This window comes from Ochotona princeps, chromosome 26 (assembly GCF_030435755.1).
Source record: "Ochotona princeps isolate mOchPri1 chromosome 26, mOchPri1.hap1, whole genome shotgun sequence".
Taxonomy (NCBI): Eukaryota; Metazoa; Chordata; class Mammalia; order Lagomorpha; family Ochotonidae; genus Ochotona; species Ochotona princeps.
This window is the reverse complement of record NC_080857.1, coordinates 28580017-28597130: the sequence shown is the minus strand read 5'-3', so window position 1 is coordinate 28597130 and position 17114 is coordinate 28580017. Positions and strand designations below refer to the sequence as shown.

Sequence of the window (17114 nt, the reverse complement as noted above, 5' to 3'; positions counted from 1 at the left end):
TCCAGGGGAAAAGTGTCACTTTGGAGACAGATCCCCCAGGAAGGTATGTATTGGCCATCAGCACAGATGAGGGCAGTGTTATGGCAGGGAGCTGGCATCATAGGACCCAGCGAAGTTTCCTGGAGAAGTCACATGAACTGTGTGTTTAAATTAGAAAGTCAGACGGAGAGAGGGGGTGGGGTGGGGGGAGAGAGAAAATGCCTGCTGTGGCTGGGGCTAGGCTGGGTCGAAGCTGGGAGCTGAGAACTCAGTCAAGCGCATGAGTGGCAGGGACATTCAATCACATGAGCCATCACCTACTCCCTCCTGTGGTCTGTGTTAGCAGGAAGTTGGAATTGGCAGCTGGAGCCAGGTATTGAACCCAGGCCCTACTGATATGAGGTGCCAGGTGTCGTAACTGTTAGGCCAAATGCTCACCTCTAGATTGAGTCTTGAATAATGCATAGGACTTATTCACACAAGAGTGAGTGAGAAAGAAGAAGGGCGTTGTAGACTAAAACCAGTGTGAGATGTAATGTGTTAGACTGCCTGTGTGTGCTTGCTAGTAGAAGCGTTTCAGGAATGATAGAGTGCAAAGCATGACCTAAGCGATTCTGGGCAGTAAAAGGGAATGATGTGTTTGGAGGCCAACTCACCGAGATCCAGGTGTGCTGTGGAAGGGTCTAGAGTCCTAGTGATGGGGAGACCTCAGAGCATTTTCACTGTGCTGTGAATGATCAGATTTGTCTTTTGGATGGACTTTCACAGTAGCTCGGAGGATCGCAGATTTGAGGTGGGTCTGTGGGAAGCTCTTGTGTTGGGCCAGGTGTGGGCGCATGCATACACACCCAGAAGCAGTGAGAGTTAGCCCTGTAGAGAAGGTAGATTTGAGAAGTTCCTGGGATATTGAGTTGAGATGATTCTGGTCAGAGAGACTATAACAGCTCCTGAAGTTGTGGTGTATTATAGACCTGGGGAGTGTAGGGGGAAGAAGTGTATGAGGGCCAAGGGGACATGGTGATGCTCAGGTGCCCATTGGGTAATTAACTGTGGGCATGGATGCCTGGAAGTAAGTATGTGAGAGTGTCTGTGGTGGTTAGAAACATGTGAGCAGTTGGTTGCTCAAGGGTCACTGGAAATGGAGAAGATGGACAAAGGATGGAGTTAGTCCCCAGGAACCTCAGGCAGAAGCAGAGGAATGGGTGGAAGAAGGTGTTTCTGAAAAACTCAGAAGCTGGGAGGGGAGACGTGTGAGGTTTGTACCTGAGATAGCTTTTGTGTGTAGGGAAGCTGCAGGTAAGGCAGAATGGGGTAGGGAGCATGAAGTAAGTGCATAGTATCAAGTGAGGGGTGACCATTTGGAGTGTTCTAGAACTAAAGGCAAATGAGATGAGATGGTGGAGAAAAAAATGGGTTGGAGAATTGTGGGATTAAAGCCTGTGTGGAGAAGCAGAGTGGCCATGGTGAGAACTGCCGTGTGGTGTCATCAGTCAGATATGGCAGAAGAGTGAGGGTTGGAGGGTGTGTGGGTTGCCGGTGAGAGCAGGGAAGGAAATCTGGCCAGGAGGGCCCTGAGGGGTGGAAGGAGACAGTTCATGGGCCTGGGGGTGTCTGTGTGGTTACTGAGCAGGTATATAAGAAAGAGGTATGGGGCTGTAGGGTATGGTATTCAGGATGGGGTATGGTTGTGGACATGAGTGACAGAAGTGACTTGGCTGTGAAGGCCAGCTGAGTGGACGGCAGCTTTTAGGGAACATTTGTTAGAATTCAGATTTTTATTCCACTTAGAGGATTCACACTGTTACACAGTTACAAGGCAGGATGTGTAGGGGGTGGTGGACTTTTGGCTCAGTGGCGCATTGGGCACCTAGGATGCCTCCAGTCTGTATCGGATACCCTGGATTGGAGTCTCAGCTCTGCTCCCCATTGCAGCGTCCTGCTGGTGTGCACCCTGGAAGACGCCTGGTGACAGCTCAAGTCGTTGGGTCCTTGCCAAGCACGGGAGAGACCTGGATTGAGTTCTGGTTTCCTGGCTGTGGTCTGGTTCACCCCAGCTCTTGTGGGCATTTGTGGTGTGAGCAAGAACGTGAAAGATATCTTTGTCTCCGTCTTTCTTTCAAAAAAAATGCAAGAAGTAGACAAAAATATTAAAATTCCACCTTCATTTGGATGATTAAGAACATGGTAGGTTAGCATGTTCCTTTGAGTGATATTGTAGGTACAGGGGTGTGACATGAATCTGACAGTATCCCGGGGGACTCCTGTTGTGATTGTTTCCAGCTATTTAAGGTGTGTCTTTTTAAGGAGGAACATAGGAAAAGCTTGGACAGTGCGTGTAATTTATGATGTTACTGTATATATTTATCAGGAGCTTTTCAAAGTCAATAGTTTATTTGAAGCTTATGTTTAGTTTCTGTCACAAGAGGTAGGAGAGATTTTATATTCCACTGAGTCACAGAATGGATTATTAATAAAAAGAACCAAAAATGCTGATGTAAATTTACACATTTCCTAATGCTGACAGAGCCATAGATTAATCCTTGATTGTCTGCACAGTGATACATTCCTATTTATGGTTTCCCTTCCAACTGTATGTATGTTGGTATTTGATTTCTTTTTAAACTGCCTCCTCGAGTGAGACAAAATCAAACCAAATCACGTTGCTCTGCAGTCTTTGGTCCTAGGGTATGTGAGGGTGTGTCAAATCCCGTGTATGCCAAGGTATGTGAGACTCTAATGCATGTGGCCTGAATCTGATCCTGAAGAGAACTTCCAGGTTAGCTGAAGCAGTAAGACCTTAACACAGGACTAGTTAGATAATCAAGCAGGATTTAAACAGTGAGGCAGAAGTTCCTGCAGGAGATGAAGAGAGGCTGTTCTGGGCTTTGGGGAAAAGTAGGGTGCAGTGACTTCCACAGAAAGGGAGGGAGTGAGAAGGGCTTGCTGGAGGGATGGAAACTTGGTAATTACGGAAGCCTCGTCCTACAGCTTCTGCCTTACCTTTGCCTCCATTTCCCAGCGAGGCAATGATGATGAGATGGTGAATGCAGAGCTCTTTGCAAATAAGGCTGGTCCTTCCATGATGTGTGGGAAGTAAAAACTGCACCCCTGTGGCAGGTGCGTGATGTCTCATAGCTGTGGTGCACGTTGCCCAGGTGGGAGGGAGAGTCTTCGCATGCCGCACACAGTATGACTCCACCACCGAGCCCCAGGACCCCTCACTCCTGGAGGGGATTTGTGCACAGTTAAATGAATCATTTGGGAAGGTTGTTTGCATGCCATGGATCTGCTGTTGTTTATTTCTTTGAGAAAAGAATGATGAACCAGGAAGCGAAAAAAGAGGAGGGAGCTAGATAGAAACTTCAGAGAGAAAGAGTTTGTAAGTCTCGCCTGCTCATTTGGCCTCCTGCAGGATGGTCAGTGGAAATTACAGGCTGCTTGTGGACACCTGGTGGGGAGCCCAGCTTGGCATCTGGCATTTCAGAGGCGACGGCCTCAGAATTCACAGGTTTCTTAGGAGTAAGGAAGTGGGTGTGGGGCATGTCAACCTGCTTGAGGAACGTACATGGTGTTCATCAGGGGCAGAAGCATGTACTCAGGCTCTGTAATTACTGTGACCCCTTCTGGTACACCTATTGGTCTTCAAATGTCTCTACACAAGGGGTCTTCAACAAATTCATGGAAAGTGTATATTTTGGAAAACTACAGATTTCAAACATTTTTTGCACCCAGATAAACTTTTCTTTCAATTCCACTTTTCCAGCAACTATTTGACGTTTCCTCCTATTCCATGTTTGGGTTATATTTATACTTTTCTCCATTGCCAGTGACTTTGAGGCATTTGGAGTTCTTGGGACTCTGACTGTAAGGGTGATAAAAATCAGACCTGAGGTTTTCAAGCCTCCTGGATTGGAATCACTGAGTGTACCTTCCTTTCTAGGCAGGCGGTTCTTCCCATGGCTTCCTCCATTCTTTAAGCTAGCGTCAGGATGCACTAATAAGCAGGAGTGGACACTGGGCAGCTGCTTGGGATGCCTGTATCCCATATTGGAATGCTTGGGTTTGGGTCCTGACTCACCTGCAGATCCAGGAAGTGCCTGTGAACGCCTCCTGAGGACTTGAGTCCCTGCCACCAGCATGGGAGACCAGATGGAATTCTGGGTTCTTGCTTTTGACCTGGGCCAGCACCAGCTATTGTAGGCATTTGGGCGAATGACCCAGCAGATGGAAGAACCCTCTTTCTCTGTCTCTCTGTCTTACAAATGATAGTAATAAAATAGATGCACTAACTCTGAGATGTCTGAAATTAATACTTGGATGAGTGAGGATACCTGTTTTCCTGCATATCCCATTGCTTGCAGAACTGGGTGTGTCCCTCGCTTTCCAGAGCAGAGAGGAGGAAGAGGGGAGGACAGGGAGGAATAAGAAAGGAGGAAGGAGGGAGAAGAAAGAGTGAAGTGTGGCTGCTTGAGGAGGGCCAGGATAGCTGGTGAGACTCCGGGATGACCATGTCTACCTCTTGCCCGAGCTGAAGATCTGTCTCAGTGTCCTCAGAGGATACACCTGAAAGCTAGGAGACGATACTACTCGCGTGTGGCCAGGGTGTGTGTCAGAGGTCAGCCCTGATGTAACTGCCATCCAAGTCACTGTGGGTGAGGTCTGGGAGCCAAAGTCACATCCCTTCTTCCCTGGGTGCTGCTCTCCGCCCACGACTTCCCTGTTTTAGCACCTTACGTGGGGCCTGGCACACAGTAGATCCTCAGTACTTGTTGATTGGGTGAATAACTGAATAACTGAAGGAGTGAATGCTGAGGTTGACCCCTTGATTTTCTCCCCCATTGTGGCTTCAGTGACCTGGGGTCATTCTGTAAGTAGTGAGACTTCCCTGAGCACATTTGTCCCGCTGGTGACTTCCTTATAAGTGCCTAAGAAACTCATGAAATAGGGTGCACAGTTTCCGAGAAGAAAATGAGAGGTGCCAGTGTCCCAGCGTGGCTGAAGAGCATGCTTTGTGTTCCCTCTATGCTGGCCCACCCGACCTCGGCGGCTGCTGTAGATTCCTGGCAGTCACAGCCTCCCCCACTCTCTCATTTTACTCTGGCTGTTACCAACACTTCCCCGAGTCACCCTTAGTTGTGAAAAGAAGAGAAGCTTGCTGCTGGGAGGCTCTCGGCCTTGACCTTGTGCATTTGCTGGTGGAGAGAAGGCAGCATTCTCCTGTTTGCTGGTTGCTTCATGCTGGACCCTCAGCCTTGTCTGCAGGGCTGAATTGTAGGGGAAGTAAAGGCAGCGCCGACTCTGTCAGCCGTTCCTTGGCAGGATTTTTTATGAACTAACAAAGGGGAACAAGTAGGCTGGGGTGAGAGGGCTGATGTGCCTTTTGGCAGTCCATGTGACTCTCGTATAGGTACGTACCATCTGGCATTCTTGTCTTTCCAGACTGTGGTGCCAAGTGGGCTGAAACCAGGAGTGTGCTCAAGTTTGGATGTTTTGTGCAAGTTCTGGTTTCTGGATTTAAGACCTAAAGATATTTGATCTTACACGTTGAGTCCCTTCTAAAATCAATTCATTCAACCTGTTGGCAGGAGCCTTTGAACATGACACATTACATTATAGACACCTTAAACCCAGTCAGTAATAATTGCTGTTCCAGGGGAACGGTCGAATGGAGGCTCATTCATGCATGCAAATATTCATTCTTTGTTTATTGCAGCAATGTGTAGAAATGATTGAATATGTGGACCCTTAAAAATGTTCTTGGAAGAATTAATTAAAATGTTAATTTATCTTAGTACAAAAAAATGTTGAAATCCATGTATGGTTTGTTTCATAATGTGCATGTTTCTATGAACCTTCTCAATGCCCCAGTGAGTGGAGCCCTGGGAAGCAAGTGAGCTGTTTCCCAGGCTTCCCAAGCAGTCTGCTCTGTCCTATGGCTTCTGGCCTTACAGGTCCTCTTTATTGGCTTTGCTCTGCAAAACAAATCATTAGCCAAAAGGTAGGCTATTTTGGAGCAGGTTTGAAACCACTTTCAGATGCTCATTGAAGACGCACACTCAAGTGGTGGTTCTCAGGGTGTAGCCTGCATCAGCCTGCTGGACCCTGCACTCTGAGGTTCTGCTGAAGTGGTTAGGGCAGTGCCTGAATGTGTTTGCAAGTTCCCAGGTGCTGCTCATTCTGCTTGGGGTCGTTTCAGGGCAGGGCAAAGTCTGGCCCGTGGGCTGTTTAAGGTTCATGAAACCATTTTGTTCTGGTTCTGCCAAGACAATGACAGGCAGGACTGGAAATTCAGTACATCTATAGCACGTATACTTTTGTATGTCCTGCAGATAATGTCATAAATATCCAAATGGCTCTTGGCAGAAGGAGGGGTTCCCTACCCCTGCTTTAGACCTGTGGGGCCTGGAAGCTATTCTAAGAGATCCGTGTGGTGTGGTTTCATTACTGTTAACAAGAAATGCAAAGAATCTAGTTCTTATTTTGCTTTGTTTCAGGGATTCAAGTTTGTAGTTCAGCTTTCATAAAACTTAAATAGCTTTCAACTTTGTCCCAGACTTCATATCCTTTTTTTATGTGTTTGTCTATTACAGTTTTATTGTGTATCTTAGTATAAACTGACTGTATTTTGTGTAATATAGTATATAGTGATAAATATGATTGCAGTCACTGTTCTTAGCTTATTTGGCTTTCATATCAGGTGTCAGCTGGTATATGTTTTGGATTTTTTTTAAAGATTTGTTTATTTTTATTGGAAAGTCAGATATACAGATCCACTCCCCAAGTGGACGCAACGGTTGGAGCTTTGCCGAACCGAAACCAGGAGCCAGGAACCATCTCCCTCCTGGGTGCAGGGTCCCAAGGCTTTGGGCCGTCCTCGACTGCCTTCCCAGGCCACAAGCAGGGAGCTGGATGGGAAGTGGAGCCGCTGGGATTAGAACCGGCGTCCATATACGATCTCAGAGAGTGCAAGACAGGACTTTAGCTGCTAGACTACCATGCTGGGCTTGCATTTTGGATTATTTACTGCGTTAGCAATAAGATTATTTTCCCAAACGCTTGGTTACTTTTAAAATATGCATTTATTTATTTAGAAGGCAAAGAGAGACACACAGACAGACTTTCCATTCACTGGTTCACTCACCGAACAGCCACAACACCTGGTGCTGGGCCACGCTGACGCCAGGAGATAGAAACTCCCGTGGACAGACCTCACGTTCTTGGGCCATCGTTGGTTGCCTTCCCAGGAAGCTGGATCAGAAGCAGAACAGACAAGACTCAAACTGGTGCTCTGAAATTGGTTACCTGTGTCATAAGCTGTGGCTTAATCAACTGTGCCGCAACACTAGCCCCAGAATCTTTTACTAACAGCCACTAAACAGAGGTTTGTGTATAAAAGTTGGAAGGAAGATGAAAGACAAAATTCTCAGTAATCATTAAACTCTCTGAAAATACAACCAGCACAGACAAGTAGGTATATCAGTAAAGTATTTGTAAATGTGTATGTACCCATATTTACAGGGGGAGTGTTCCTCATTTGACAATCTGGTGTCTGAAATGCTCCAGAATCCCACAGTTTTTAAGAACAAACATGATACCAAATGTGGAAGATTCCAAAACTCACCTCAAATGGTGGATCATGGTCAAAACACAAGTGCAGGATTGTCTCCATGCTCTGTGTATAAGGTGTATGTCAAACATAAATGAGTTTCATGTTTCGTCTGGAGTCCCGTCTCCCAAGATATATCATTATGTCTATGCATGTATTCCAAAATTAAAAAAGAAAATCTGAATTCTAGAACAGTTCTGATCCGGTTTCTTTGTGTGTAAGGGATGTGGATTTTTTTTTTAAAGCCTAGAATGCAAACTAGATAATGTCATTGCTTGTTGGATGAAAAGCAGGAGTGGAGTGGTGGTGAGAACAGTGAAAACTCCTAACGACCAGGCTGCCATTCTTCTGTAGGCATTGAGTCCCTGGGGGCGTTTGTCAGTGGGTTGCTGGTGCTCTGGGCCAGGGCTGGGGTCTGCGTTTGTGATTGGCAAAGCAGCAGATTCTGGGTCCGGGAGCTGGGAAAGGTGCTGGCAGTTATTCTTTCAGTGTTTGGTAAAAAAAATAAAAATAAAAAAAAAATGAAAAGTGCTGGGGTGTCTTAGAAAGCTACCCTCAAGTTTTTATTCATTTTGGGATGAGAAGATCCTTTTTGGGTTTTCTGCAGCTTTTCCTGAAATCAGAGAGTGTAATGGGCATGATATCACTCGCGTTACTCGGCCTCAGCTGCCTGGGGTGCTCATTATGCTAGCTGTCCCCCAGAAGTTGTTTGTGGCTGTTTCTCTGTCTCATACACATTTTCCTCTGTCTTCTCTCTTCTCTGTCCCCTTCTCTCTTGACTTCCACTTTGAGCTGAAGGACAGATGCTTCCTTCAAACCTAGTCTGAAAATAATTTGGAGAAAGAAATGCTTTTAAACAAACAAAACCTGGGGCCTTCTCTAGAAGTGACCGCTGTGTTGTGGATGGGCTGTCAGCAGGCCAGCTGGGGAGAGCTGGCCTGGGAACACCTTGGCATTAGCACGAGCGTGCCACATGCACAGAATATAAAGGTCAGGTGTCCTTTTACACGGCTGCCTCTGGCTTTCTTTTCATCCACCCAGTGAAAGCCTCACATTTGTCACCCATGGTAATCAGTTGCCAATTCAGATTTAATTTCTTGGAGGATTTACCAGTTTTGGGACTCCATGGAGGAGGCAGTTTCCATTTAAAAGACCCTTTTCTTAAATACATGTTTTCTTTGAGGAGAATTGTAGAATGACAGAAAAACAGTGCGGGCAGGTTCGGAACACTCCGCTCTCGGAGTGCTCCATTATTCGCGGGTCTAGTGCGTGTGTCCGCGCTAATGAGCCTGTGTCCTTGCACCATGCTGGAGAGACCACACACCGCCCAGGCTCCCTTCCCCTGTTCCACCTTGCAGTCTGCCTGGGACACGGGTGCCCTTGGGCTTGCCTGATGTGTGACAGTTTCCTGAACAGCCTACGAGGAGCACGCAGCAGGTGTTTTGTGTAGAATGTTCTTCTGTTGGGGCTTGTCTGGAGTCTGTCTGGCGGTTTCACCAGAGTTGTCAGCTTTTGAGCAGGAAGGCCACAGAGGTCAAGGGCCACCCGTGTGCCTGGCACACCCGGTTTGTCACCAGTCTCATTCATGCTCCACATTCCAGCCCTAGGCCTTGTACCTGTTCACGTGAGCCTGGGTCTCTGGGCTCAGAGGTGACTGTCAGCTGCTCCCGGAAAGCACCTTGGGAAGGTCCCTGATTGTGTACAGTTGTAGTGTTTATTGTGGGGGTGGGGAAGGACACAGCATTTAGGTTATTTGCCTGGAAGATTTCCATTTGTATATCTAGTTGTTTATATTGGTGTGGGGCTCATGGGTAAAAGTGGGAGTTTGCAGAAATTTCATGGACAATGCAGACTTTACAATTTTTTTTTTGTACCAGAATTTAGTTTTTCTCACATACTTCTGACAGCATCCTTGCCTTTTATGCTTTAGGTTGTATTCCAAACCCACATTATGTCATGGCTCAAATTCACGGTGTTCGCTCTTGGGAGCACTTTCCTTTGCTTTCGGCAGCCTTTGACACCCATCGTTGTGGGGCCTGTTTTTGTCACTGCTGTGGTTTTTGTTTTGTTTTCTGAGCACTTCCTTATTCTTTCTGGCTCTGTGAGAGGCTCCGGGCTCCCTCTGTGTGTTTTTTGGCCCATCTCTGGTCCCTGTCACCTGTTTAAGGACCTCTGGTTCTTTTAGTGAAGAATGGTGTTAGAAGATCTGGGAATCTAGTGTTCTGGTTGCAACTGGTGTGTCATGACTCCATGTGGCAAGGAAGTAGATGTCTGTGTGCCTATTACCCTGTGTAACTATAAACTTCTATATACATATTTATTATTATTTTTTTAAAGATATACTTAGTTTTTCTGGAAAGTTAGTTACAGAGAGATGAGGGAAGAGACAGTGAGATCTTCCATCTGCTGCTTCACTCTTCCGATGTCCGCAATGGCCAGATGTGAACCAACTCAAAGCTGGCAGCCAGGAGCTGCTTCTAAACCTCCCACACAGGTGCAGTGGCCTAAGTACTTGAGCCATTCTCTGCTGCTTTCCCAGGGAATCAGCAGGGAGCTGGATCACAAGTGGAGTGCTGGGATATGAACTGTGCCGATATGTGATGCTGGCACCGTAGGTGGAGGCTTACTGTACTATATCACACATACTCCTATATCACACTTACTCCTTCACACATATTTCTGCATGGATTCATCTGTTTCTACATTAAGTTCAACATGAATTTATTTCATAGTGATTTTACCAACTTCATTACTTCCTGGATTGTTCTTGCCTTCCTTGCCTCTTGCGTGTTTACGAACACTCATCCCAACAGTTGAAAAGCACTCGCTGTCTGTTTAGCTATTGAAGTCACAGGTGTGACTTCAGAGACATTAACTGGGACCCCATTTGAAAGAACTTTATCAGCTAGAGTTAAGTTTTTTTGCCTTAGAGTTTCCACTCATTCCAAAGTTCTTTTGTACATTTTTACTGTATTTATTGCATTATTATTGGAGGGAAGGAAGGGGGAAAAGAGAGAGAACTCTAACTTTCTTACTCTCTTACTTTCTTACTCTCCAAATACCTGCAGTGCCCAGGGCTGGATCAGACTGAAGCTGGCACAAGGAACGCCCCCTCAGTCAATCCACCACCCCTGCCTCCCAGGAACTGTACTGCTGGGACGCTGGTGTTGGGAACTGGAGCAGTGAACTCTGGAATGGACCTGGGGTGTCTTTGCCACTGGGCCATTGGAGCACAGATGCTTCTCATGGGGCAGTGAGCATCTGCATTCCATCTCTGGAAAGGTTGGTGGCCCTACACTTTATTTTAATTGCACAAATTCAGGTTCACTGTGCTGAATTTCAGCCAGTGCTCAGGAACCAGTCTGCTGTCAGACTGTGCCCTGGCTGCAGCTGAGCTGGTAAAACCAGTTTCCAAGAGGAGGCAAACTGATTTATTAGTAAGTGAGAGAATGAGACAGGTGAACCTTATGAAACCTTCTTGTGTGGCAGGTAGAAGTTAATCAAGTTTGTGCAGCAGGCAGAAATTCATTGAGTCTCTGCACAGGGTGAAGGGCAGCAGTGGTACCTGAGGTCCTAAAAGCCAAACCCAGTGCAGAAGCTGTCTCCAGGAGACTGTGCCATACAATGGGGAGAGTGGTTGTGGCGATAAAGGGAGAGAAATGTGCATGGCTACCTGAGGTAGCCATGTAAGAAATGAGAGTACTTCAGAAAGTTCACAGGAAGTAGAATTAATTTATTTTGGTGCCAAATCACGCACAGTTTCTTATAACATGCACTTACCAGCTCTGCATAGTGGTCATATTGTAGCCAGTGAGGTTTCTCTGAGGTGTGGTTATTGCTAATATGTGTTTCCCCTGGATGTTTTGAAGCCCCCTCGTGCTTCTAATCTCTCCCGTCTCTAAGTGTGGCTTTCCTTGGTCCTTGACTCCTCGTTCTTTAAATGGGGCAGCATTTCCTTGGTGTCACCTGCATGGTTCACCTGTTGTGTGTGACTCCTATACCTGTGCCTTCATCGCAACCCTTCAAGTTTCAGGCCCGTTCTGTATCGAGCCAATGTCTGCATCCCGAGTCCATGTTTTTTTAAAGCCGGAATCATTGCTGACCTCTGGAGGATGTCTTCCAGCTTGCTCTGTGGCCACTGAAATCCCTGTCTGTCCACCACACACCTGTGCCATTGAACTGGCTGCTCAGTAGTCTCACAACCCCCAGCCCAATCCAGATGTCACTTGTCTCCCAGCCTGTTATTTCAGGACTATTGCTGGTCCCACTGTTTTTGTTTAATTAAATTGCGTGCTCCTTGTTCTGGCTGTTTTATGTATCTCCCCTTTTCCCATCTTAGCGGGTTAGTTTGAGGGGCACAGCTAAAGCTTCAGGGGGCTGTAATGGGGATGTGGTCAGGTTTGGCTTTGGATTAGGAAGGACTTTCTCCTGCCCTAGGGATAGGGTGAGTTTCATGAAATCCATCCACCTGCTGCCTCCCCCATTCCCAACCTGTTCAAAGCCTGTTGAAGTCCTCGTCTTCCTCTACCTTTTCAGGATTTGGCTTCTGCTGTTTGACCCTGAGCTTGGGCAAATGAACTTTCCTGGTCTTTTCTCCTTTTCCTGTGTGCTTTGTTCGAAAGCTTCACGGCTTGTATTGACCACATTTTTGAGAAAGATTCCCAAGTAATCACTCCTGTTCCACAATCATCTTTGTCTTCCATTTCTTGCCAAGTGCATGTTTCTATTTTGGTACCTTTGTGTCCATATTTAAACTCATTTCCTTCCTCCTAAAACACGTTCTTTCCCCGCCAGATTTCTCTGTCTGATTGATGGTAAGAGAGGTTGACAGATCTAAATATATATATATATAAATATATATATATCTTCTCTCTCTCTCTACCTCTCTACCTCTCTCTCTCAAGGGCCAGAAAGTAAATGTTTTTGGTCTGTGGGCCAAAAGGTCTTTATCGTAGGTCCTCATCTCAGCCTCTGTGGAACAAAAGCAGGCAGAGGCCAGAGATAATATGTAAATGTGAGGGAATGTGTATTGATAAAGTCTAGCTTTATGAAAGCAGGCAGTGGCTAAAGCTGGCCTCTGGGGTCACCATCTGATGACCGCTCATCTGGGTCACCAGGCCCCAAAACCGACACTCCCTGCCTCTTTCCTTTCGTTTGCTTACATGCTTTCAGATTTCCACTGCTTTCGACCCTGACACATGTTCTGTTTCTAAGCCCTGCATGTCTCCCTATTTCGACTACATGCTGCTCTTCCCTGTCGCTTGTCGTGACTTGGCACAGCACAGCCCTCTGGTGACTCCCTGGGCCTGCATCACTTGGTGAACATTGAGAATACCCTGCTGTCTGCAGCTTCGCCTCCAGTCCTGTCTCTGACTCTTCCACATGCACACATCTTCCCAGTCCTGCTCGGTACTCTGACAGCAGTCTGTCTTCCCACAAGATGCTTCTGACTCACAGTGCTTTCGCCTTTCTAAAACATCTTTGGGCTTCAAGTCAGACCACACTCTTCCTAGAGAAAGCTTTGCCCGGGCACATATTTTAAGTTGCAGAGAAAGAGAGAGAGAGAAAACCTATCTGCTTATTCACTTTGCAAATACTGGCGAGAGCTAGGCCTGGAGTCAGGAGTTGGTTGTAATCCAGGTCTCCCATGTGGGTGGCAGGATCCCAGTTACTGAAGTCATCAGCTTCTGTCTCTCATTAGGGAGTTGGGAAACAAGCGTAGGCATTCTGATACAGGATGCAACTGTCTTAAGCACTAATTGTCCCGCCTAAATGGTGGTTTTGATTGGACTGCGTTGGGATGTAATGTGTGTCTTGGCAGATTTCCTCCTTCTCCATCTGGAAAAAAAAAGGTTTTTAAAAGATTTATTTGGGAGGTAGAGTATTGACAGAGGGAGAGAAAGAGAGAGATATCTACTGTCTGCTAGTTTATTCCCTAGATGACCGATATGGCCAGGGCTGGACTAGGCCAAACTTAGGAACTGGAGGCTTTATGTCTCCCACATGGGTGGTTCTACCACAAGCGCTTGGCCCCTCTTCTGCTGCCTTCCCCAGGCCATTAGCAGGCAGCTGGATTGGAAATGGAGCAGCCGGACTCACAGTGGCTCCCACATGGGATGTTGGTGTCACAGATAGTGGCTTTACCCCGTATACATTTTGAGAAGCTGTTAAGAGCAGCTCCAAGGATGTGAGTTCTAATCCCACACTGAACTCTGTCTTTCCTCCAAACCTGCTTGTCCTGTTGGGGGTCCCTGTCTGAGTTAAGGGCCCCAGGACTCATCATCAGCCCTGGACTCTGACTACTCTTTCTTTCTTTCTTTCTTTCTTTCTTTCTTTCTTTCTTTCTTTCTTTCTTTCTTTCTTTCTTTCTTTCTTTCTCTCTCTCTCTCTCTCTCTCTCTCTTTCTCCCTCCCTCCCTCTCTCTCTCCCTCTCTCCCTCTCTCCCTCTCTCCCTCCCTCCCTTCTCTCTCTCTTTTTTTTCTGACTCCCTCTCTTTCATCTTCCCCTACCTTCTGTCTGCCCCCTCCTGTTCATCCCCTCTTTTGATGTGGCTTGTACACTAAGCCCATTGGAGTGCCCTTGGAACATCCCCACCCCCAGCTTCTTGCCCCTTGTGACCAACATGGCCGCTATTGAGATGTGGCAGGCATGTGAGCTGTTGCAGTTTTGCTCATTGGGACCTGTCAGTAGCTCCCCACTGTGCCGTGGTTAGCGGGCCTCCCTGTGTGCCATGTGACTGCCAGTATTTTCCCTGCAGCCCGTTTCTGACCCGACCCTGTGTGTGCGGCCTGCATTTAGCTGTCTGCAGTGCCTGCTGGAGGGTGATCCCAGCATGTGCACACATGCCTTCACTGACACAGCACATTTGCAGAGCTGTTATCTGAACTTTTTAGTGATGTCCCTTCTCTGGGGCTTTTGTCTCTCTTCTTTCCCCTTAGGAGACCAGAAGGACTATGACAGACACATTCATTTGACTTTTTTTTTTTCTAAAATTTTTTTTTTCTGATGTTTACATAGTTGATCAAGGTGGGAAGGGTTGAGGATTAAGGGAAAGTGGATGAGACCATTGTTTCCAAATTTTCCTTTTCTTTTTTCTGTATCTGGGGGAGATAGGGGAGAAGCCCCACCCAGCCTCCCAACTACTTCAGTACCTGGGGATGGGGAATGACTACCAGACATCATCCCAGGGTCCCCAATGTGGAGCATGCTCTGAGGGTTCTACTCAAGTGGTTTCTATAGTTCTGAAATGCTGTCAGTCTCGCTGCTCCAAGGATGAAGAAATCCTTCCAAGGTCATTGGCTGACACTATTGACCTTAGAGTCTCCATTCACCCATATATTTGCTGTCATCATTTGGCTGAGGTAGTTGACCAATTTGTTCTATTCTCCTTTCTCTGCTGTGGTACCAGATGTCCTCTGCAGACTCCAATGGATGCCGTATCCTGCATGTGCGTCTGAGCATGCCATCCACTGCTCTGGGATTTGACTAGTTTCCACTTCACAGTTTTCTAAAGTTGGCCAAGAGACCGTGCAAGGAGTATTTAAGCAGACAAGTCTGCTTATGTGTGTGCATGTGATGGTTCCAATTTGATGTGTCCCCCTGAACTTGGGCAGCCATTTAATCCCTAAAGCCTTCCCCAAGAAGTGTTGGAGGGTGGGGGACTCCTTTTAACGATAGTGTTGAACAGTGGGGTCTTTGAGAAGTGGCCTGATTTTATTAGACCATTAGGGTGGAGGCCCTGCAATTGATTCCCAATGGTTTTGTAGGAAGAAGGAAACCACACTGGTCCAGACATCTGTTGCCGTGGGATGCTCTTTGCTCAAGAAGGCCATTGCTGGATGGGCCCCCTGGACTTTGTACTCCAAGCACAGCAGCTGAAATCAGCTCAAATAGACCTCTTCATTTCATAAAGTGAGCCTGGCTTAGGATCTTCATTGCAGTATTGAAAGACTTACACATGTAACTCTGCAGTTGTGACTTACCCTTGTCCTGGTTTTGCTAGAGCTACTTTGTTTTTCCTTCTTCCTGGACCTTGAGAATCAACAGTGTAGAGTTATTCTGAGTTATTTATATCTTTTGTTTTCAACCTGACATCTTCAGTTTAAATTATGTGGGGATGGGGACAGGGCAGATGGGCACAATTATTTCCTTGTGAATATTTGAGATCCCTTTATTTTTGTTCTTCACATGCCACTCAACCTCTGTAGCAAAATCTGCAGGAATCTCTTCCCAAAACCTGCAGGAATCTATTCCCTTGTCCTTGTTGTGGGACACCTCTTTGAGAAGGAGACTCCCTGTGGGGCTGATAGTGGCTCCCTGGACCACCTGCAGAGGTGGTGAGAAGGAATGTGGCTGAGTGGGAGACTTGGGCCTGGAGCTCATTCCTCACCCCTGCCTGGCTGAGCAAACACCTGCCCTATCCATTTCTGATGTCTTCCTGACCAGGCCAGGCTAGGCCAGGGCAGACTCCCTTTCTGGAAGGGTCTGCCTAGCAGCAAAGAGGAGCTGGGGCAGAACTTGCTTAGTTGAACTGTTCTTGGCATGGGGGCCAGTGGTGTGGAGAGGACATGCAGTTCCCAGTCTCTCTCAGGGCCTGCTGTGCCATGAGGTCCTTCAGGATGCCTTCTTGATTCTTGAGTGTAGAGCCTTGCCCAGCAGCCTGGGGCTGTTGCCAGCTCCTCTGCTGGCACCCAGGATGGATATTTGCTTTAGAGGAACTTGGCCCACCTTTGTAGCCCATTAAGAGTGGCAGAAGCTCTGGATCCCTTGAAAGACTGGGCACTGCCCCTTGGAACTCATGACACCATGAAGGTGGTGTTAGGGGAGGCATCTGACTCCCATGTGGAGTGCATCCTGGGAGCTGAAGGGACTGGAGTAATTTGAAGAGCTCAATATATCCTTCATTTAATTTACATCTTCAGTTACTCAGCAATTGGAAACAAAGCCTAAGACACACATACGTGTGTGCACAAGCACACAGAGCAGTGTCACATACAGTAGACACTTCTACCTTTGGCTCTCTTCTTGTTAGTCCATTTCCATTGCTGTAAGTTGGTACCTGATGAAGAAAAAGAGACTTGTTTAGGTCACAGGAGGCCAGACATAAAAAATGTCACCAGCTTTGGTGAAAGCCTCCTGACTGGTCACATCAAATATGCTGGGAGCATATTTGAGAAGCAGAGATCACTGGAATCAGGATGCCAGACTGGGAGAGGAGGTGGCCTTAACTTCACAGCAACCCTCTTGCTGGAACTGACTGGAGCCTTGCAAGAATTACGTTAATTGGGCCCGGCGCAGTGGCCTAGCAGCTAAAGTCCTCGCCTTGAAAGCCCCGGGATCCCATATGGGCGCCGGTTCTAATCCCGGCAGCTCCACTTCCCATCCAGCTCCCTGCTTGTGGCCTGGGAAAGCAGTCGAGGACGGCCCAATGCCTTGGGACCCTGCACCCGCGTGGGAGACCTGGAAGAGGTTCCAGGTTCCCGGCATCGGATTGGTGCGCATTGGCCCGTTGCGGCTCACTTGGGGAATG

At 47.2% G+C, this 17114-nt stretch overlaps 1 protein-coding gene across 1 annotated transcript in view; it reads left to right on the top strand.

Annotated features, from left to right (window-relative positions):
• PRKCH (protein kinase C eta) overlaps window positions 1-17114 on the top strand; it is a 231865-nt gene that overhangs the window by 45773 nt on the left and 168978 nt on the right. The window lies entirely within an intron of this gene.